This window comes from Ranitomeya imitator, chromosome 2 (assembly GCF_032444005.1).
Source record: "Ranitomeya imitator isolate aRanImi1 chromosome 2, aRanImi1.pri, whole genome shotgun sequence".
Lineage (NCBI taxonomy): Eukaryota > Metazoa > Chordata > Amphibia > Anura > Dendrobatidae > Ranitomeya > Ranitomeya imitator.
Window position 1 is genome coordinate 288,492,128 of NC_091283.1, and position 22,775 is coordinate 288,514,902.

Genomic DNA, 22,775 nt, shown 5'->3' on the forward strand with positions numbered 1-22,775 from the left:
CTGTACAGCAAATAACGACGCTCAGGAGGCTGCGCCCAGCACCAAGGTGGGATTTTTTTACAGCTGTGCTGCGTCTCATTAAGAAGGCAAGTCACGCCTCCAAGACAGTTTGACTGTATAAGGGGCTAAATTGGATACGTGTTTCATTCAGCGTGTGCAAGGAGCAAAATTCATAGAGCAACCTTTTACTTGTGCAGCATTACTGCAGCACAAGGTGTGGCTCTTCTAGTTTGTAACACCTGAGGGGGGGTTAAAGGTTACCTTTGAAATTGGTTCAATTAGGCTTCGGCCTACACTCTGCTCCTCCTGCAGACTCTGGGCTCTACCACCGCCAGTTGGTGCCCGGAAGTGCTGGCTGCACAGAGCAAAACACCCGCCATTGTGTCAGTGGGGTTCAGCAACGCCAGCTGTTCCCCTGCTGTGTAGCCGGCAACGTGTCCTGCAAACGCAACGCAGACACAAAGCTGCCTCCAGTGCAGGCTTCGGCCTACAGTCTGCTCCCCTGCTGACCCTTTGCTCCAACACCGCTAGTTGGGGCTCTAGGAAGACAATCTTGAATAGGTCCACATCCTGGTTCCAGTACCGTCAGCTGGTTCTCGGCAGTGTCTTTGTCATGGGTACTCCCTCCTGCCCAGCCTGGTTCCAGCACCGTCAGCTGGTCCTCGTTCGTGCCATTGGCTCTTGCACACTTGGCCAATGCATCCGGGTTCCAGTACCATCAGCTGGTTCTCGGCAGTGTCTTTGTCACGGGTACTCCCTCCTGCCCAGCCTGGTTCCAGCACCGTCAGCTGGTTCCGGGTAGTGTCAAGGTCACTTATACGCCTATACGTTGTCCCGTCGTGTTGCGGTCGGGTTAGCCAACTCCATCGTGCCTCCAGTTTAGGAGCTTCCTATGTGGGCTGTGGGAATTGGCAATCAAGGCTGGTTCTGTAGTGCTAGTAGGCCAAGCTCCCCCTGTAGGACTGTTGGTGTTCGGTAACTGCGGCAGCCTCGCGGCCTAGCTGTTCTCTCTTCTCCTGTGGACCTTCTGGTCCACATCCTGCTTCCAGCACCGTCAGCTGGATCCGGGCAGAGCCTTTGGCTTAGGTGCCTCCTTCTGTTTATCCGAGTTCCGCCAACGCCAGGCGGTCCTTGGTAGTGCTTTTTAGCGCGGGTACCTCCTGCTTAGTAACCGGGTTTCAGCACCGTCAGCTGGTCCTCGGTCGTGCCATTGGCTCTTGCACACTTGGCCAACGCATCCGGGTTCCAGTACCGTCAGCTGGTTCTCGGCAGTGTCTTTGTCACGGGTACTTCCTCCTGCCCAGCCTGGTTCCAGCACCGTCAGCTGGTTCCGGGAACTGTCAAGGTCACTTACACGCCTATACGTTGTCCCGTCGTGTTGCGGTCGGGTTAGCCAACTCCACGGTGCCTCCAGTTTAGGAGCTTCCTATGTGGGCTGCGGGAATTGGCAATCAAGGCTGGTTCTGTAGTGCTAGTAGGCCAAGCTCCCCCTGTAGGACTGTTGGTGTTCGGTAACTGCGGCAGCCTCGCGGCCTAGCTGTTCTCTCTTCTCCTGTGGACCTTCTGGTCCACATCCTGGTTCCAGCACCGTCAGCTGGATCCGGGCAGAGCCTTTGGCTTAGGTGCCTCCTTCTGTTTATCCGAGTTCCGCCAACGCCAGGCGGTCCTTGGTAGTGCTTTTTAGCGCGGGTACCTCCTGCTTAGTAACCGGGTTCCAGCACCGTCAGCTGGTCCTCGGTCGTGCCATTGGCTCTTGCACACTTGGCCAATGCATCCGGGTTCCAGTTCCATCAGCTGGTTCTCGGCATTTTCTCAGCCTTCTTGTACCTTCTGCTACATTTCCAAGTTCAAGACCCTAAAGACGACGACCCGGAAGACCACCCCTAAGATGACGACGACACCAGAGACGACAACCACTGAGATGACGACGACCCTGGAGACGACGACATGGAAGACCGAGAAGCAGAAGAACAAGAGGCTGCAGAACAAAGAGCAGAAGAACATTAAGCATAACACTTAATATCAGAGCAAAATAAATTATCTAAATTATATGCAGAAGAAGACTAAGCAGTGTATGGGGGTGAGTCCATTCCTCCTCGTGGTGCCCCTGGATAAAGCCTGATGCTGCAGGCCAAACTGAACGCGGACAAATGTTACTCTTTTGTGACAGGCAGAACGGAAGGTGTAATCTTCAAACTTTTATAGATAACAACTACGGGAATGCCTGTCACAAATAAGAATATGATGAAGAAGTAAAATATGAAGAAGAATAATAGTTGAATAAAAAGAATATGAAGAATTTAACAAAAAAAAAATAGGTAGAAGATGAAGAAGAAGATGAATAAGGTGAAGAAGAAGTTGATGTCAAAGATGCTGATGATGATGAAGAAGAATGTGTGGGAAAAGTAAATAAAAAAGGTGATGGGCGTGGAAGTAGTGAAACATCAATATCTGCCAAAATAAAAAATTCTTAACATAGTCAATATCTTTGTAACTCCGAACGTCTTTAAAAAAATTAAAATTCCTGCTATTCTATTTGATTTGGCTAAACCTATATGCCTTTAATGTCTCCGCCACCTCCCCCAATACATCCTACAATATTCTTAGTTGTTTTCCTTCATGTAGAATGAACCTACAAGGAAAGAAAGGGTTTATTTTAATTCCGATATTTTCATCCCATTGACTTGCATTGGGATCGGGTATCGGTATCGGCGATATCCGATATTTTTTGAATATCGGCCGATCCAATCCGATAACGATACTTTCCGATATCGGAAGATATCACTCAACACTAGTCCTGAGTGCTGGCGCCAGTGTCAGGTATTAAGATGCGAGACTCGTGCGAGTTTCTCATGTGTGATACAGGCCTTAAATAAAGACACGCACACGAAATCTGCGTTAGGCCGGTGTCACACTTGCGAGTAACTCACACGAGTCTCTCGCCTCAATACCCGGCACTGCCGCCGGCACTTGGACCGCTGCGTTCAGCTGCCTAGAAAGAATAGGATAAGGGGATGGCAGTACAAAATGTAGCAGAAAAATAATGCAATATCGTAGAATAATCCGAGGACCACTAGTAGTCAATGACAAAAATTATTTTATTGAATAGATATTGCGACCAGTCATATACTGCACCAACGTTTCGGCCAGTGATGCCTTTGTCAAGGTGATTATCTACAAAATAATATGACATAATGAAAACAAGCCAAAATATTCACTAATATAGAGATCAAAAAATAAACTGGTCTATCATCCACCAGAAACACATTTTAGATAATGAAAAAATGCAATTGTGTATCAATAAATATACATACATACACAAACTTATAAGTGTGTGTATATCTGACCGCAGACATATGTAACTGGCATCCAGACATAGCAGAGCCTGTAGATGATCGCCAGAGATAACTCTCCAGCGATCACCTAAATTCTAGCACTCACGGTCGGCTGACCGTTAGAACCAGCCTAGTGTGACCGGAGATAACCCCCCCGGTCACGTGCACGGCAGTTCTCGCGGTAAGCTAAGTTATCGCAAGAACTTACCGTAGCTTACCGCGAGAAGTGCAGTGGACGCGGGACTTCCGGCGGTGTGACAGGTAAGGCGGCATGTAAATTAGGAGACATGCGTAGTAAGCTGCCTTTATGCAGTTACTACGCATGTGATTAATCATTAGATGCGATTTTACCGCATCTAACGAATATCTATGGGAAATTTATGGTGCGGCGACAGAGCGTCGCCACATTGTAAACAGACATGCTGCGTTCTGAAAAGACGCGCCGCATGTCCGTTTACGCGGGTCTGCCGCATGCGTGTTTTAACGCATAGTGGAGACAGGATTTCAGGAAATCCCCTCAACTATGCTGTAACATCTGGACGCTGCGTTTTTGATGCTGCGGCTCTACGCAGCGTCAAACACGCAGCGTTTCCAGAACGTGGAAATACACCCTTATAAGGAGACAACACAACCCCCCCCAAATATAACATTTTTATAACAAACCCACAATTTGTTACTCTTTAGGGTAAATCCCTATCTCACCATTGGATTAGAGCTAGTGATGGGCGAGCACTAAAATGCTCGGATGCTCGTTGCTCAGGTTGGGCTAATTGGAATGCTCAGGTGCTCAACCTGAGCAACGAGCCCAATGCAAGTCTATGGGAAACCTGAGCATTTTTGCCGCAAACCCCCCGGGGTCTTTTTAGGGTCTAAAAATGCTGGAAATCAATGGGAACACTGCTCAAATGACATGGGATCATCATGGGGATGACCCCTGGAAGCATTACTGACTCCTACTTCACTGGTGTGAACAATGTCAGAGTGTTGTGCCAATTTTACAGGTGCACACTAAAACATACAAAAACGTAACCAAAATGGATTTTCCTGGGAAATATGTTAAGGAACATCCTTTCCAGGGTAATGACTTGTATGTAAGGCAAAATAAATAGTCCCCACAAAAAATATACCTCCACCACTTGGGCTATGTTCACACGTAGCGTTTTTGATGCATTTTTCAACTTTAGCATTGCTTTCATCCAACACAAATGCATTCACTGGGAAATGTCATTTTAATATTTTACAACCTTATCTGGCCGTGTGGTGTGTGACACATCATCTGACACATCCTGTTTCATTTATGAAGGAAGGAGTCAGTCACAAAGCCGATTTTTATAGGGCCATCAGGCGGCCATTACTATTCTTAAAGGTCGTCCTCACTATTCTTAGAGAGCCATCAGCCAGCTATGCTTTGTTGTTCCCATTATTAAACAGTGGGTTTCCTATCCTGTTATTGTCTATGCAGTGAGTGGCAGGGGTGCCAAAAATGAGGACACACCACAATACCCTTTTGACGAGACGTACAGGAGGGCCTCATGAAAAAATGTTCCCATTATAAGAAAGTGGGTCTCCCATAGTGTTTGCCTATGCATTGAATGCAAGGCCTGCTTTGCCCCAAAGTTACACGCACCCCTATCACCCTTTGAACTGAAGTCCTGGATGGCCACATGAAACCAAAGTTCCCATTATTATATATTTGGTACTGCCACACTGTTAGCCCTTGCGTTGAAACCAAGCTTTACCTTGCCACAAAGTCAGACGCACCCCAATAACCCTTTGAACCGACGTAGTGGATGGCCACATGAAACCAAAGTTCCCATTATTAGAAATTTTGTACTGCCACGCTGTTTGCCTATGCATTGAATGCAAGGCCCGCCTTGCCACAATGTTACCCGCATCCCAATAACCCTTTGAACCGACGTAGTGGATGGCCACATGAAACCAAAGTTCCCATTATTAGAAATTTTGTACTGCCACGCTGTTTGCCTATGCATTGAATGCAAGGCCCGCCTTGCCACAATGTTACCTGCATCCCAATAACCCTTTGAACTGACGTAGTGGATGGCCACATGAAACCAAAGTTCCCATTATTATTTATTTGGCACTGCCATACTGTTTGCCAATGCATCGAATGCAAGGCCTGCCCTGCCCCAAGGTTACACGCACCCCAATAACCCTTTGAAGTGACATAGTGGATGGCCACATGAAACCAAACTTCCCATTATTAGGAAGTTGGTACTTCCATTCTGTTTGACTATGCAGTGAATTGCAGTGTTAAGCCTCAAGAACCTCCGTCGGAAAATTGCAGTGGTTTTGGATGAAGAAACTGCAGTGGAGAATTGCAGTGTTGAGGATAAAGAGCCAGCAGTGGAGAATTGCAGTGGTGAGCCTGAAGAACCCGGAGTGGAGAATTGCAATGGTGAGGCCAAAGAACACCTGGCAGTGGAGAATTGCAGTGTTGAGGATGAAGAACCTGCAGTGGAGAAATTCAATGTTGAAGCTGGAAAACCTGCAGTGCAGAATCTCAGTGTTGAGGATGAAGACCCAAAAGTTGAGAATTGCATTATTGAAGCAGCTGACCAACGCTACAGTTCCCACTATTATGAACTGGGTCTCCCATACTGTTTGGCTATACAGTGAATGCAAGGCCTGCCCCAAATTTGCACGCACCCCTATCCCCCTTGGAAGAAACGTGGAGGAGGGCCTCATTGAAAAAAAAAAAAATTCTCATTACAAAGGAGCGGGTCGCCTATACTTGTAATAACCATATACTAAGGGTACCGTCACACAGTGGCATTTTGATCGCTACGACGGCACGATTCGTGACGTTCCAGCGATATAGTTACGATCTCGCAGTGTCTGACACGCTCCTGCGATCAGGGACCCCGCTGAGAATCGTACGTCATAGCAGATCGTTTGAAACTTTCTTTCGTCGTCTAGTGTTCCGCTGTGGCGGCATGATCGCATGGTGTAACAAAGGTGTGCACGATATTGTATACGATGTGCGCATAGTAACCAACGGCTTCTACATCGCACATACGTCATGAAATTATCGCTCCAGCGTCGTACACTGCAAAGTGTGACAGCAGTCTACGACGCTGGAGCGATATTGTTACGATGCTGGAGCGTCACGGATCATGCCGTCGTAGCGATCAAAATGCCACTGTGTGATGGTACCCTAAGTGTATGGGCTGACAAACATTTCACTCTGGGGGGGGTACACATCAACATAATGTGTAAACTTTTTTTTACTGACATCAAAAACACCCTTTAACACAACAACGTGGTTGTTGCATCACGGACCACGTTCACCCTGGTGATCTAGTGGTGCTGGATGATGAGGATGAGGAGAAGGCGGAGGACGATGACAACAGCAAATAGGCAAAATCAGGAAGCGCATACCCATGTCTGGGTGTGAAGAGGTGCATGGTAATAGAGTTTCCAAAAAAAGACACTGGATTACAGTTTATGTTTCGCTGCTCTCACTCGGAGGTGTACAGAAGTCTGGCCCAATCCAGCCCTTGTTCATTTTTATAAGTGTCAGCCTGTAGGCATTTTCAGTTGAAAGGTAGATGTGCTTATCAGTTATAATTCCACCAGCAGCACTAAACACCTGCTCTGACAAAAAGCTAGCGGCAGGGCAGGCTAGGACCTCCAAGGTGTAGAGAGACAGTTCATGCCACGTATCCAGCTTGGATACCCAAGAACTATAATGCACAGAGGAATCACAGAGGACATTGGTTCGGTCAGCAAGACACTCCCTCATCATCTTCCAAAACTTTGCACTCCTTGTGAGAGTACTCTGTGCCTCAGGGCCTGTGTGATGGAAGGGTCTGAGAAAACTCTCCCAGAACTTTGCCAGAGTTCCCCCTGCCTCTCCTGGATTGGAGTTGTGTCTCTCTCGCCTGTACTCTTTGGTTGTCTAACGAACTGTGACCTCTGCTGCCAGCGTTTTCAGATGGGAACTTTTTTAATAATTCCGCAACAAGGTCATTCTGGTACTGCACCATTTTAGTAGACCTGTCTGCCTCTGGAATAAGAGATAGAAAATTCTCCTTGTAGCGTGGGTATGACACCCAAAATTTTGAGAATGCGAGGGTCACGGGAAAGGCAGCGTAACAAACTCAGCCATGTGTGCCAGACTACTAACAGGCAAGACTTCTGTGTCCTCACCAAGAAGACGAATGACAATGCGCTCCTCTTCCTCTCAGTCCTCAGGCCATCCACGCTGAACAGACAGAATGACAGTTGTGCTTGTAGTACCGTCTAGAGCGCATGAAAGTAGCACCTGTTATATCTCCTCCTCCTCATTGTCACCCAATCCACGTTGGGATGAGATGAGGCTGGGCAGTGTGTAATTACCCTGTATCGTTCCTTGCTCCATCTCATCAATCTACTCCTGCAATGCATCCTCTTTGATTGTGAGCAGAGAGCGTTTCAGAACACAGGGAAGTGGGCTGGTGATGTTTATAATGGCATCATCGTCGCTCACCATCTTGGTGCAACCCTCAAATGACACAATTTTTAGCCCACAGATAAGTGAGGCGTGTAATGGAGATACCACACTTTAAAATATATGGCCTGTATTTTGTTTTACAAGAGTAAAATAGTGTCTATAACTAGGCTAAGACACAGCAAAAGATACAGTGATACAGTGGGTACGGAAAGTATTCGGACCCCTTTACATTTTTCACTCTTTGTTCATTGCAGCCATTTGGCAAATTCAAAAAAGTTCATTTTTTCTCATTAATGTACACTCTGCACCCAATCTTGACTGAAAAACAAAATGTAGAAATGTTTGCAAATTTATTAAAAAAGAAAAACTGATATATCATATGGTCATAAGTATTTTGCTCAGTATTGAGTAGAAGCACCCTTTTGAGATAGTACAAACCATGATTCTTCTTGGGAATGATGCAAAAAGTTTTTCATACCTGGATTTTGGTATCCTCTGCCATTCTTCCTTGCAGATCCTCTCCAGTTCCGTCAGGTTGAATGGTGAATGTTGGTGGACAGCCATTTTCAGGTCTCTCCAGAGATGCTCAATTGGGTTTAGGTCAGGGCTGTGGCTGGGCCAGTCAAGAATAGTCACATAGTTGTTCTGAAGCCACCCCTTTATTATTTTAGCTGTGTGCTTAGGGTCATTGTCTTGCTGGAAGGTGAACCTTCAGCCAAGTCGGAGTTCCAGAGCACTCTAGAAGAGGTTTTCATCCATTATATCTGTACTTGCCAGCATTCATGTTTCCTTCAATGGCAACCAGTCCTTCTGTCCCTGCAGCTGAAAAACACCCCCATAGCATGATGCTACCATCACCATGTTTCACTGTTGTGATTGTATTATGCAGGTGATGAGCAGTGCCTGGTTTTCTCCACACATACTGCTTAGAATTATCACCAAAAAGGTCCATCTCCGTCTCATCAGACCAGAGTATCTTATTTATCATAATCTGGGAGTCCTTCCTGTGTTTTAGCAAACTCTATGCGGGCATTCATATGTTTTGCACTGAGGAGAGGCTGTCGTCGCGCCACTCTGCCATGAAGGCCCGACTGGTGCAGTGATAGTTGACTTTGTGGAACTTTCTCCTATCTACAACTGCATCTCTAGAATTCAGCCACAGTAATCTAGGGGTTCTTCTTTACCTCTCTCACCAGGACTCTTCTTCCACAATTACTCAGTTTGGCTGGACGGCCAGGTCTATGAAGACTTCTGGTGGTTCCAAACTTCTTCCATTTAAGGATTATGGAGGCCACTGTGCTCTTCAGAACCTTGAGTACAGCGGAAATTCTTTTGTAACCTTTGCCAGGTCTGTGTCTTGCCACAATTCTGTCTCTGAGCTGCTTGGCCAGTTCCTTTGACCTCATGATTCTCATTTGGTCTGTCATGCACTGTGAGCTGCGAGTATGACGCGAGTCATGGCAGTAAATATGTATACTACTTACTGTAAGTAAAGGGAAGTCAAACAATCCGAGGTCAAGTCCAGGAAATGGCGCAGTACTACAAAGGGAAGTCAGAGTCGAAGTCCAACGCACGAGCCGAGCTTAGAAAAGCCGGAGAGACAAACACAGTTACCGGGAGCAGGCACAAGCAAAGTCAGGTCACAAGCAAAGGGTTAGAGTCCGGGAAGCAAATCAAATCAGGCAGGTTCAGGCACAGAGTGCAGAGGGATCAATGTTCCACAGGCAACAGCAAGTGTACGATGGACACTGGGGGGGGGAGGAACTAGCATGCTTAAATAGAATCCTGATTAAGGAAAATGAACACAGGTGATTGCAGCACAGACCCAGCACAGACTGACAGCCCCAGCACAAAGTATAAAAAAGACAGAAAGAGTGGAAACCGTGACAGTACCCCCCCTCTTCAAGGGGGGGCCACCAGACCCCCAGGTTTCCCAGGAAACCTCAGATGAAAGGCCTGGACCAACCGATCAGCCCATACAGAATGAACTGGAACCCAGGATCGTTCCTCAGGTCAATACCCCTTCCAAAGTACCAGATATTGAAGGGAATTCCGGACCATTCGGGAATCAACGATCCTCTGTTCCTCATATTCCAAGCCTCAGTCAATAGAAACTGGATAAGGCGGGGCAAAGATGACTGAACAGGGGGAATAAATTCCTTCAACAATTACTTGTGGAACACATTAGAAATACTGAAAGACCGAGGGAGCTTTAACTGGAACGCATCTGGATTGACCACCTCCAAAATTTCATATAGACCAATGAATCTAGGACCCAACTTTAGCGAGGGCACCCTCAACTTAATATTCTTAGAGGAAAGCCATACCTTATCTCCCACTCTCAAGGCGACTCCTGACGAGCGCCTCCCATTGGCCTACCACTTCTGCCGATGCTGAGCCACCCCAATGTTCTTTTTAACCCTCCTCCAAACATCCCCCAGCTCTTGAATGGTGACATTCACCCAAGGACACCGAGAACTTATCCTGGAGAACTCACCAAAATGAGGATGAAACCTGTAATTACAGAAAAACGGCGAGGTCCCCATGGACTGATTAACCCGATTGTTAAAGGCAAACTCAGCCAGCGGAAGAAACGATGACCATTGACCAATTCTCCTGTTGATGAGCGACAAAACATTTTAAAATTTGCCCCAAAGACTGATTTGGCCTCTCTGTCTGACTGTTACTCCCAGGATGATAAGCATAAGGAAAAGGACAAATGAATCCCCAGTTTACTGCAGAAAGCCCTCCAAAATCTAGAGACAAATTGTACACCCCTATCAGATACAATATTTTGAGGAATTGCATGCAATCGTACCACATGAATAATAAAGAGTGTGGAGAGAGTGTCACCATTGGGTAATCCAGATAATGGGACGAAGTGAGCTTGTTTACTGAAGTGATCAACTACCACCCAAGTAGCAGTCATCCCCCCAGACCTTGGTAAATCTGAAATGAAATCCATGGACAAATGAGTCCATGGCCTTTCTGGAATTGGCAAAGGTGCCAATTCCCTGGCCGGCAATGCTGTACCTCAGCGCGTGCACAAGTTTCACAAGCAGACACAAAATCTCTAATATCCTTATACATGGCGGACCATCAAAAGTGTCTAGCAACTGCTTTCTGGGTGGCAGTGACCCTAGGATGACCACTCAACAGAATCATGGAATTCTTGCAAATGGCGTAATCTGAGATGCACAGGGACAAACAGCTTGCCTTCAGGGATATTGGAATGAGCCAAGTACTGAGCAGTACGAATCTCAGCTTCCAGCTCAGAGGAAACCATGGCCACAACACCACCCTGAGAAAGAATGGAGGAAGGAGGTTCTGGAAGAGTCACAGAATCAAGACTATGAGACAGGGCATCCGCCTTCACGTTCTTAGACCCTAGTCTGAAAGTAATAGAAAAATTGTATTGTGAAAAAAAACAAAGACTCAATATAAGCAAGATTTTTGTGATCCGTCACCACAGTGACTGGATGAACAGCTCCCTCCAAAAATGCCTCCACTCTTCAAAGGCCAATTTGACCAGAAGCAACTCCCGATTACCCACATCATAGTTTCTCGCAGAAGGAGAACATTTTTTAGGGAAGAAGGCACATGGTTGCAGGTTAGTTAAAGTCTCAAAGTCCTGAGACAACACAGCACCCACCCGACCTCAGAAGCATCTATCTCCACAATAAAAGGCCTCTGGAGGTCTGGTTGCACCAAAACAGGAGCAGACATAAAACATTTCTTTACATTTTCAAAAGCCCCAACTGCTTCCGACGACCAAACCTTTAGCTCTGCCCCTTTATGAGAGGTCCATAAGAGGCTTGATGATCTGAGAAAATCCTCTAATAAATTTTCTCTAAGGCTGGTTTCACATTTGCGTAGGGCAGAGCTGCGGAGGGCTGCACAGTTCCTCTGCTAAGCCCTGCCCACTGCCGCACCTCTTCCATTCAGCTCCGCCTACGTCAACATGCATCCTGCATACCTATTTTCAACATTGGGTACGCAGGCCATGCGAATGTATGTGGATGCCGCGTTTCCCGAGCACGCTCGGGTGTCCTCCGAGTATTTGTCAGTGCTCGGAGATTAAGTTTTCATCTCCGCAGCTGAATGATTTACAGCTACTAGCATAAGTACTTGTGGGGGTTGCCTGGTTGCTAGGGAATCCCCACATGTAATCAAGCTGGCTAACAGATGTAAATCATTCAGCTGCGGCAATGAAAACTAAATCTCCAAGCACTAACAAATACTCGGAGACCACCCGAGCATGCTCGGAAAATCTTAAGTAACGAGTATACTCGCTCATCACTATGTTCTATCAACGGCCACAATTTCAATAGGGCTTTCTAGCTTAACTGTCCCTAATCCTAACTTCAGAACCAGAAATTAATTCATAACTATGAAATTAGCAACAGATCCGCAGTAATAAGGGCAAATGTGAACAGACTCTGATCTTGAAAAAGAAGTTCTGCATTCAACACCTTATCAGAGGAGTAAAAGGGTACCTGTAATTCTGAGTGACATCCTCGACAATCACCCAGACTTGGGCTTTTCCCGATGGCTTGGTTGCTGCAGGTCGTGCCAAGCAATCCTTTAAGAAATGTCCAGCTTGGCCACAATAGAGACAAAGTCCAAGTTCCCGCCGGTCTCTCCTCTCCTTAATCCTAGAGTTTGCAGCACCAACCTCCATAGGTTCCACCTCAGGTGCCCAAGCCGGGCCAGTTGGACAAAATGGAGCCTCTTTTTGCAGCTCGTGTCTTTCCCGCATCCTCTGATCCATGCGGATAGCCTGAGTCATGGCCGCCACCAAACAACCAGGTGGAGCATGTAGAGCCTGACCGTCTTTAAGAGACACCGAAAGACCCCTGAGGAATTGGAATCTGAGAGCTGCGTCATTCCACAGAACCTCAGAAGACCACTGACGAAACCCAGTACAATAGTCTTCAGCTGTGCGGTTCCCCTGTGTCAGGTTCATAATCCTTGTCTCTGCCACCTTGACCCTGTCAGGTTCATCATAGATCTGTCCTAAAGCATCAAAAAAGACGTTCAGGAGCAAGAGAGGGTAGGGAAAATGCCCAGGTCTGGGGACCACCCAGCAAAAGAGACATTATAATTCCCACCCGCTGTGATTCATTCCCTGCTGACCGGGGGCGCAAGACAAACAATAATTTGCAACTCTAAAAACTCTGAACTGGGATTCTGAGGGGCAGTAAGAGTACCAGAATTGAGCATGAGAGGAAGCCAGTATGTTCTGTTCCAAGGCTAAATCCTGGACAGAGTCAGATTTGCTACCGGATTACACAAAGTATTTTTCAGACTATAAGATGATCCGGACCATAAGACGCACCTAGGTTTTAGAGAAGGAAATTATGAAAAAAAAATTGAAGCAAAAAAATGGTCAATTCTGTACTGCAATATCCCCTATCCTTGTATATACGGTCCCCTCATCCCCATTCTGATACACATGGCCCATCATCCCTATCCTGGTATTCATGGCACCCTCATCCCTATCCTAGTATGCATGGCTCCCTCATCTCTATCCTGGTGTGCATGACCCCATCCTTATCCTGTAATGATTGGCCCCATCACAGTCCTGGTTCGATTGGTCTTATCCCTTTTCTGGTATAATTGGCCCCATGCCATTCCTGGAATGCATGGTCCCATCAGGAAAGATTTAAAAAAAAAACAACAACAAAAAAAAACCATTGCATTCACCTACACGGCGCTCACCAGAACCGTTCATCGCAGAGAGCGGTGAGTATCCATTCTTCTTCAGTAGCGTGCATTGTCCTGCTGCTGCCGGTGGTCACGTGTGCCGATAGTTAACTTAATACGTGACCGGCGGCCGCAGGAGAAAGGCTCCAGTTGACACTGCGCGCTACTGAAGAGAAATGGAAACTCACCGCTCTCTGCAATGAACGGTCCCAGTGAGTATTCTGGCAGCTGTGCTCTGCTTGTGAACAGCGCATGACGTCCCTGCCATGCGCTGCTTACAAGCATTAAGCAGCTGCTGGCACCAGAGCAGGACACTGTGAGGGAGCGCCGTGTAGGTGAGTGTAATGTTTTTTGTTTGTTTTTTAATCTTTCCTGATGGGGCCATGGATACCAGGAACGGGATGGGGCCAATTATAAAAGTAAAAGGATGGGACCAATCATACCAGGAACAGGATGGGGCCATTTATAGCAGGATGTTAGAAAAGTGAATATCCATTGCTCTCCACAGCCATGGGCGTGGAATGCAGTGCATATTCATTTCTCTTTAGCAGCGGGCACAGAAGCTAGCTGGAGCAGCCGGCTCAAGCCTCCTTTGACCCGATGCTCCGCCGAAACCGCTCCCCCACCTCCCCACCACAGCCAGAGCCCATACATCCAGACTATAGGAGGCACCCCCAATTTTCCTCCACATTTTGGGTGGGAAAAAAGTGCGTCTTATAGTCCGAAAAATACGGTATGTAACGGATCCATAGGTGGAAAACTCAAAAAATTTTAACGGTCAACCGTATTGTGACGTGAGTCACGGCAGTAATTATGTATACTACTTACTGTAGGTAAAGGGAGGTCAAACAATCCGAGGTCAAGTCCAGAAAATTGCGCAGTACGACAAAGGGAAGTCAGAGACGAAGTCCAATACACGAGCTGAGGTCAGAAAAGCCAGAGAGACAAAAAACAGTTACAGGGAAGAGGCACAAGCAAAGTCAGGTCACAAGCAAAAGGTAAGAGTCCGGGAAGCGAATCAAGTCAAGCAGGGTCAGGCACAGAGGGATAAATGTTCCAAAGGCAACAGCAAGTGTATGATTGACACTGAGGGGGGGAACTAGCGTGTCTAAATAGAACCCTGATTAAGGAAAATGAACACAGGTGATTGCAGCACAGACCCAAAAAGACAGAAACAGAGAGGAAATCGGGACAGTGAGATCTTATATAGACAGGTGTGTGCCTTTCCAAATCAAGTCCTATCAGTTTAATTAAACACAGCTGGACTCCAATGAAGGAGTAGAACCATCTCAAGGAGGATCACAAGGAAATGGACATCATGTGACTTAAATATGAGTGTCTGAGCAAAGGGTCTGAATACTTATGACCATGTGATATTTCGGTTTTTCTTTTTTAAGAAATTGGCTAAAATTAATACATTTCTGTTTTATTTACATCAAGAAGGGGTGGAAAATGTACATTAATGAGAAAAAAAATGAAGAGGCTAATCTCAGGTGCTGCCGTGGCCGGCGAGTAGAGCCCTAGAAAAGCCTTACCACGCCGGGCAGCCGAGGTCGGGTGGCTCGCCTCTCCTCCTCCACGTGGCTGCTCCCCTCTCCATGGCTCATGTGACTCAGGACCTTCTTCTCGTCCCTCTCGCGCCTCTTTGTGAGGTAAAGCGGGGTGGTGACGTGGCCGGGGTCCTCCCGAAGCTCCCCGGCGTCCTCGTCCCGTAGTGCTGCCGAAGTTAAAGAGTCCATGCGTGCCAGAAGTGACGTCGACGGCGCACTTCTGGTTCGCGTCCTGAGGTGTCCACGCTGGAACGCTCGCGCTCCTTTGCGATCCAGGGGCTCCGGTGCCTTAGCTGCTACAGGGGTCGTTCTTGGGATCCTCCTTGTGGACCAAGGAGAGGAGGGCACACAATTGACCCTGGACCACGATGTCTTCATATCCTGGTCAGGAGCCTCCAGGCTGTGTGACTGTGAACTGTGTGACAGTTCTGACCATGGACTGCGACAAACCTACAGCTGTGTCTGCATAGCCCAGCGTTCACCCTCCTACTGTGAGTAGCGGGGCTGGTCCTTCACTGCCTAGGCATTGAGAGCTATGGGTCATTTAGTATGCCTTCTCTCTCTTTTAGGTAGAAGAGGTCTCTGCCCCAAAGAGCAAACCCAGCCGCAAGTGTGGTGTTTGATTCCAGGCTTCCTTCTGCTTACAAGAAGACGTTATGCCAACCTTGCACGAATGACATATTACGTGCTGAGCAGCCCTCCTTCCTGGACAGTATTAAAACGCTCATTAAGCAGGAGGTGCAAACCTTCATGGAAGCCCTTTCCCAGTCCCCAGTGCTGCACCCTTCTCTCCCTAAAAAGAGGAAAATGGCACCGGCTGAAACCGACTCAGACTCGGGTGAAATTCATACCTCAGGGTTAGAGGATATTTGGGAAAATGAGGGCTCCACATCCACCCCTAAACCCGATAGTAAAATATACCATTTCTCTTCTGAGGATATGGAAGAGCTTGTTTCCATAGTGAGAAACATCATGGGGGTTGAGGAAGTGGAGGTGAAGCACTCAGTCCAAGATGAGATGTTTGGGGGGCTGAAACCCAGAGGTAAAAAAGGGTTTCCTATTCATGAAAATGTCCAAAATCTTATTTCCCAGGAGTGGGCCCCCCCCAGGGAGGGGACTTAGCGTACCCTTGGAATTAAGAAATCGCTTTCCCCTTGAAAGTAACAATTCTAATTGGGAAATCCTTAAAGGTACCGTCACATTTAGCGACGCTGCAGCGATATAGACAACGATGTCGATCGCTGCAGCGTTGCTGTTTAGTCACTGGAGAGCTGTCACACAGATAGCTCTCCAGCGACCAACGATGCCGAAGTCTCCGGGTAACCAGGGTAAACATCGGGTTACTAAGCGCAGGGCCGCGCTTAGTAACCCAATGTTTACCCTGGTTACCATTGAAAAAGTAAAAAAAAAAAAAACACTACATACTTACATTCCTGTCGCATCCCCCAGTGTCAGCTTCCCTGCACTGTGTAAGCGCTGGCCGGAAAGCATAGCGGTGACGTCACTGCTGTGCTGTGCTTTACGGCCGGCCGGCGCTGACACTGGGGGACGCAAGGAAGCTGACGCTGAGGGACGTGACAGGAATGTAAGTATGTCGTGTTTTTTTTTTACTTTTACAATGGTAACCAGGGTAAACATCGGGTTACTAAGCGCGGCTCTGCGCTTAGTAACCCGATATTTACCCTGGTTACCAGTGAACACATCGCTGGATCGGCGTCACACATGCCGATTCAGCGATGTCAGTGGGAGATCAGCGACCAAAATAAAGTCCTGATCATTCCCCAGCGACCAACGATCTCCCAGCAGGGGCCTGATCGTTGGTCGCTGTCACGCATAACGATTTCGTTAACGATATTGTTGCTACATCACAAAAAGCAACTATATCGTTAACGAAATCGTTATGCGTGAAGGTACCTTAAGGTAGACGTCCAGGTCTCTAAAGTAACCAAGTAGACGTCTCTCCCTTTCGAGGATTCTTCCCAATTAGAAGATCCTATGGATCGGAAGATAGAAAGCCACCTAAAAATGTCCTGGGAAGCCTCTACTAATTTGCTCAAAACAAATGTAGCTTCTACATGCGTCACCAGAGCCCTATTTCTCTGGCTTTGCAAGTTGGAAGAACACCTCTCTCAGGGGACCCCAGAGAGGAGATCCTGGACTCCCTACCCCTTCTCCAAAAGGCGACGGGCTTTTTAGCTGATGCCTCAGGAGAATCTGTTCGGGTGGCAGCAAGGTCCTTAGTCCTCGCTAATTCAGCTAGGAGAGCCCTTTGGCTGAAATCGTAGGGGGGTGACATCACCTCTAAAACTAAACTTTGTGCCATCCGCTTTCAAGGACACCATATGTTTGGGCCAGTCTTGGATGATATCCTTGAAAAAGCTTTGGATAAGGAAATAAAATAAATAGCTTCCCAAACAGAAAATTACTAGGAAGTGTTTTTTTTTGTCCCCCTCGTGAACATTCCTCCCAGAAGGAGTTCTGGGGAAAAGGTAAGTCTGGACGGTGGAGCTACCCAAAGGGGGGTAGAGGCAAGAACATTCTTGTTGCTCCACAACAGCAGACCCCGGACAAACAGTGACTCTCTGGTGAGGGGGGGGTCGACTCTTGCATTTTCTCGCCCAATGGCAGTGCATATCCACAAACCAGTGGATGCTCCACACCATACAATTTGGGCTGAAGTTGGAATTCGAGAGTACCCCCCCAGTGTCTGAGAATTACCCCGTTACAGACTCCAGATTTCCAGAATTCCTTACTCCATCAAGTACAGGATCACTTGCGAAAAAAAGTAATCTCACATGTACCCCAGCAAGAGATAGGCAGAGGCCATTATTCTCACCTATTCCTCATAAGGAAGCCCTCCGGAAAATGCAGGGTTATCATAAATTTAAAAACCCCTGAATCAGTTTATCAAATACCGGAGGTTCAAGATGGAGTCGATCAAAATGGCAATCCCTCTTATTGGACAAGACTGGGTGATGGCTACGATAGACCTGAGGGACGCTTACTACCATGTTCCGATCCATGATGGGGGATCACCCATTTCCATTTCAATGCGCTCCTGTTCGGCATATCCTCAGCACTGAGGGTGGTCTGAAAGGTTATGAGCGAAGCAGTCATCTTCAGGGAATATGTGTTGTTCCATATTTAGACGACTTCCTCATCGTCGCTCCATCGATATCTCGGCTGAATCGGGATGAGTCAAAAACCCTGGAGATCCTCGAATCCCTAGGCTGGATCCTGAATTTTCAGAAGCCAGACCTACACCCTTCCCCAAGGAAGAAATTCCTGGGGATTCTCTTAGATTCAGAAAAGAAGACATCCTTCCTTCCAGAGGATCGTCAGCGTGACCTTCGTCAGAAAATCTACAGATTCAGAACAGCAAAGGTCACCAACCTTAAGAGAGTCCATGTCCATTCTGGGGTCCCTAACCGTGTATTCTGGCAGTGTCCTGGGCTCAGGCACATACACGAACCCTCAATCCCACGTCATTCTACTCTCACGGAAGTATCGGAACGTTCTGTCCAGGAAAATTCCACTTCCCGGACACGTGAAGTCGGCGCGCTCATGGTGGCTGAATTGCCGAAACCTGCAGCGGGCAGTGAATTGGGATCAGCTCCCCCTGAAAGTACTTTGTACAGATGCCAGTCAAAAAGATTGGGGAGCCATGGTGGAGGAAGCATATTTCAAAGGACTGTGGTCCCCGGACATAAGATCCAGATCGTCAAACCTGAAAGAACTGAAGGCAGTGGAGGAAGCACTAAAAGCTGCTTCATCTCTCAACCAAAACCATCATATTCGTATCTACTCCGACAAAGCAACTGCGGTGGTCTACCTCTGTCACCAAGGTGGCATGAAATATGCCAGCTTAAAATGAATCGCGGCAAGGATATTTCTCTGGGCAGAGAAACACCTATTGTCCATCTCAGCAGTGCATCTGAAGGGTTTGGACAATATCCAGGCGGACTTCCTCAGCAGGAAGGACGTCCATCCTGAAGAATGGTGCCTGAACCAAGCGGTCTTCCTATCCCTGACCTCGAGATGGGGGAACCCAGAGGTCAAATTATTTGCAAATGCTCAAAATGCAAAATCAAAAACATTTTTCTCCCTCAGTCCTGCATACGGTGCTTGGGGGATAGATGCTTTCGCCCATCCATGGATTTTCAACCTGGCTTAAGCCTTCCTACCAATCCCTATGCTGGCGAAGACGCTGCAGAAGATCCAGTTGGACCAGGTCACGACAATCTTAATTGCTCCAATGTGGTCAGGGCAAAGATGGTACAGCGCTTTGATGGATATGGCCCAGGAAGGTCCCTTATTTCTGCCCCAAAAGACCAACCTCCTTTATCAGGGTTCCTTACTTTACCCAAACCTCAACAGATTGAACCTTGCGGCTTTGTTACGGAGGCCAGCATCCTAAAAGCCAGAGGTCTCTTGGTCTCTTGGACAAAAAAGCAGAAAACCAGTAATCAATGCCATCTGTGGCAAAGTATGGAAGTTCTCTTCCTGGTGTCTTCGCAACGTCCCTGATCCCTTCCATCCCAACATTGCTCAGGTCCTAGACTTCTTCCAGAAGGGATTAGAGCTAGGGCTTACCCCAAGCACACTGAGGGTTCAGGTTTCTGCTCTTAGTTCCTTTTTTTACCAGGACCTGGCCGGGCACCGCTTGATCAAATGGTTTATGACCTCTGCAAGCAGAATACATCCTAGACTCCCTATCCATGTTCCCCCCTGGGATCTAAATTTAGTGCTCAACAGTCTAAGGTTCACATTGCGTTAAGTGCAGTCTGTTCAACGCATGTGTTAAACAGACTGCACAACAAAAGTGCCTTTTAAAGATCGCGTTATGCGATCGCTCGGTGACGGACCCTGAAACGCTGCAGACCGCGTCCGAGGGTCCGTCACAAAATAACAGCACATCGCTAATGCATGCCAATTATGACATACGCTAGCCATGCGCTACATAATGTCAGTCAATGAGTGCGCTAACTCATCCATTACATAGCATTAGTGCCACTATGTAACGGATGCCGTCAGTGCATTGCCATCAACGCAATGTGAACCCTGCCTAACTTAAGGTCACATTTAAACCCTGGTCTTCAATATCTTTAAAAATCCTAACACTTAAGACTGTTTTCCTTGTGGCAATTACCATGGCTAGATGCATAGTAGAATTGCAAGCCCTGTCTGTAGAAGAGCCCTACCTATCTCTGAACTCTTTTGCGTTTGGATCTCTCTTTTATGCCCAAAGTGGTCTCAGATTTTTATAGGAGTCAGGATATTGTGTTGCCCTCATTTTGCCCAAAACCTTCCAATGCGAAGGAAGAAAATTTCCACACTCTGGATGTTCGCAGGGTGGTCCTCCATTACCTTGAACAGTCCAAGGTTTGGATGATTGAACAGAATCTTTTTATTAAGTTTTCAGGCCAAACTAAAGGAAAGAAAGCATCAAAAAGCACAATTGAAAACAGGATCAAACAGGCCATCTTTCTAGCATATTCGGTAAAAGATCTCTCTCCTCCTGCTTCGCTAAAGGCTCACTCCACTCGATCAGTCTCTACATCATGGGCAGCATGAGGGAACGCTTCATCTGAGTAGATATGCAGAGCCGCCACCAGGTCTTCTGTACATACTTTCACCAGACACTACAGACTAAATTTTGACAGGGATCTAACATTCTTCAGACGAGTTCTGCAAGCTGTGGTCCCTCCCTAAAGAAATCAGTGTTGGTATGACTCCAAGGTGACTGTCATGGAAGATGACTGGAGAAAATAGAATTTGTCTTATCGGAAATTCAGTGTCTAGGAACCTTCCACAACAGCACTAATTTCCTTCCCTATCTGATACTCCTTTAGGATGATTCCTGCATTTTGGGGGTAACTATACATACTAGTGTGTCCAGAAAAAACACTGGAGATAGCAGGAAGGGGAGGGTTATTTAACCTCTTTGTGTTTCCTGTCCCCCATAAGGGCGGGGAGACATCCTCCAAGGTGACTGTTGTGGAAGATTCCTAGAAACCGAATTACCGATAAGATTAATTCTATTTTTTTTTTTTTACAGCAAAATAGTGTCACTAACTAGGGTAGTGCACAGCAAAAACAATTGAATAGAAGCCTCTAACACCACAATTTGTAGCCATCAGATAGATGAGGCGTGTGACGTGTGACGGAGACACCATGCATTCAAATATCTGGCCTGTATTTTTTTTTTGTCAGCCAGTAAAATTGTGTCAATAAGTAGGCTAAGACACAACAAAATCAATTCCATGGAGGCCTGAAATGGCACAATTTTGAGCACAATGATATGTGATCCGTGTGGCGGACAAAGCCCAGTGTAAAATATCTGTCCTGCAGCTAAATATTTTGGCCAGCAAAATGGTGTCACAAAATTGTATAAGACACTCCAAAAAATGTTTACAGTACTACAAAAATATGTTAACAGTCTTAACAAGGAATTTAGCAAAAAAATCCGTATAACACCTTTTATATACACAACCTCCAAATACATAAGTGGGGGAAGTGTTATGTCTGCTAATGAAAGGTGTAATGAAGGCAATCCAGAGACACAGTGTGCCTAGCAATCAGAGCGCACACAGTGATCTGACAAATACCCAAAAACAAAGAACGAGCTCTGAGACGTGGAAACTCTGTAGACTGCACACCTACCTATCCTAAACACAACTAAAAGCGGCTGTGGATTGCGCCTAGCAACTACCTATGCAACTCGGCACAGCCTAAGAAACTAGCTAGCCTGAAGATAGAAAAATAGGCCTGACTTGCCCCCAGAGAAATACCCCAAAGGAAAAGGCAGCCCCCCACATATAATGACTGTGAGTAAGATGAAAAGACAAAACGTAGGGATGAAATAGATTCAGCAAAGTGGGGCCCGATAATCTTAGACAGAGCGAGGATAGTAAAGCAAACTTTGCAGTCTACAAAAAACCCTAAAGCAAAAACCACGCAAAGGGGGCAAAAAAGACCCACCGTGCCGAACTAACGGCACGGCGGTACACCCTTTGCTTCTCAGAGCTACCAGCAAAACAAAAGACAAGCTGGACAGAAAAAAAGCAACAAAATAGCAAAAAGCACTTAGCTATACAGAGCAGCAGGTCACAGGAACAAGCAGTAGAAGCTCAGATCCAACACTGGAACATTGACAAGGAGCAGGGATAGCAGCATCAGGCGGAGTTAAGTAACGAAGCAGTTAACGAGCTCACCAGAACACCTGAGGGAAGAAGCTCAGAAGCTGCAGTACCACTTGTGACCACAGGAGTGAATTCAGCCACAGAATTCACAACAGGGAAGATGACAAATGTTGGTCACCTCTGCTGTAAACTGAGTACCCTGGTCCGAGATAATCTCCCGGGGAAATCCAACCCGTGAGAAAACCTGGAGCAGGGCGGCCGCCACCGTCTCTGCCAGTATGTTAGGTAACGCAACCGCCTCTGGATACCGTGTGGCATAATCTACCACTGTCAATACCGGTTTTTACATACCGGTAATATGATTTTATGGAGCCACGACAGCACCCCTACGAGAGAGGGGATCCGCCCACCTTCCGGACAGGAACCTACAGAATTTAAAGGGGCGGTCCCCCTCATCACTCCAGTTTGTGTTTCAGAGTATAAGGGACACCGCCATTGAGTTAGTACATAAACATATATACTTAAACATTACTAAATACCATCACCTTCTAAAGAGTGATTTTTTAACAAGCACACTTTCCCCAAAGGG

General features: G+C 47.0%; 1 protein-coding gene across 1 annotated transcript in view; it reads right to left on the reverse strand.

The window, feature by feature from the left end:
* Window positions 1–22,775, reverse strand: part of LOC138663215 (oocyte zinc finger protein XlCOF7.1-like) — a 52,012-nt gene that overhangs the window by 15,544 nt on the left and 13,693 nt on the right. Inside the window, exon 2 of the mRNA XM_069749377.1 lies at window positions 14,323–14,415. The gene's annotated coding sequence lies outside the window, so the exon portion shown is untranslated. The remainder of the gene's footprint in view (window positions 1–14,322; window positions 14,416–22,775) is intronic.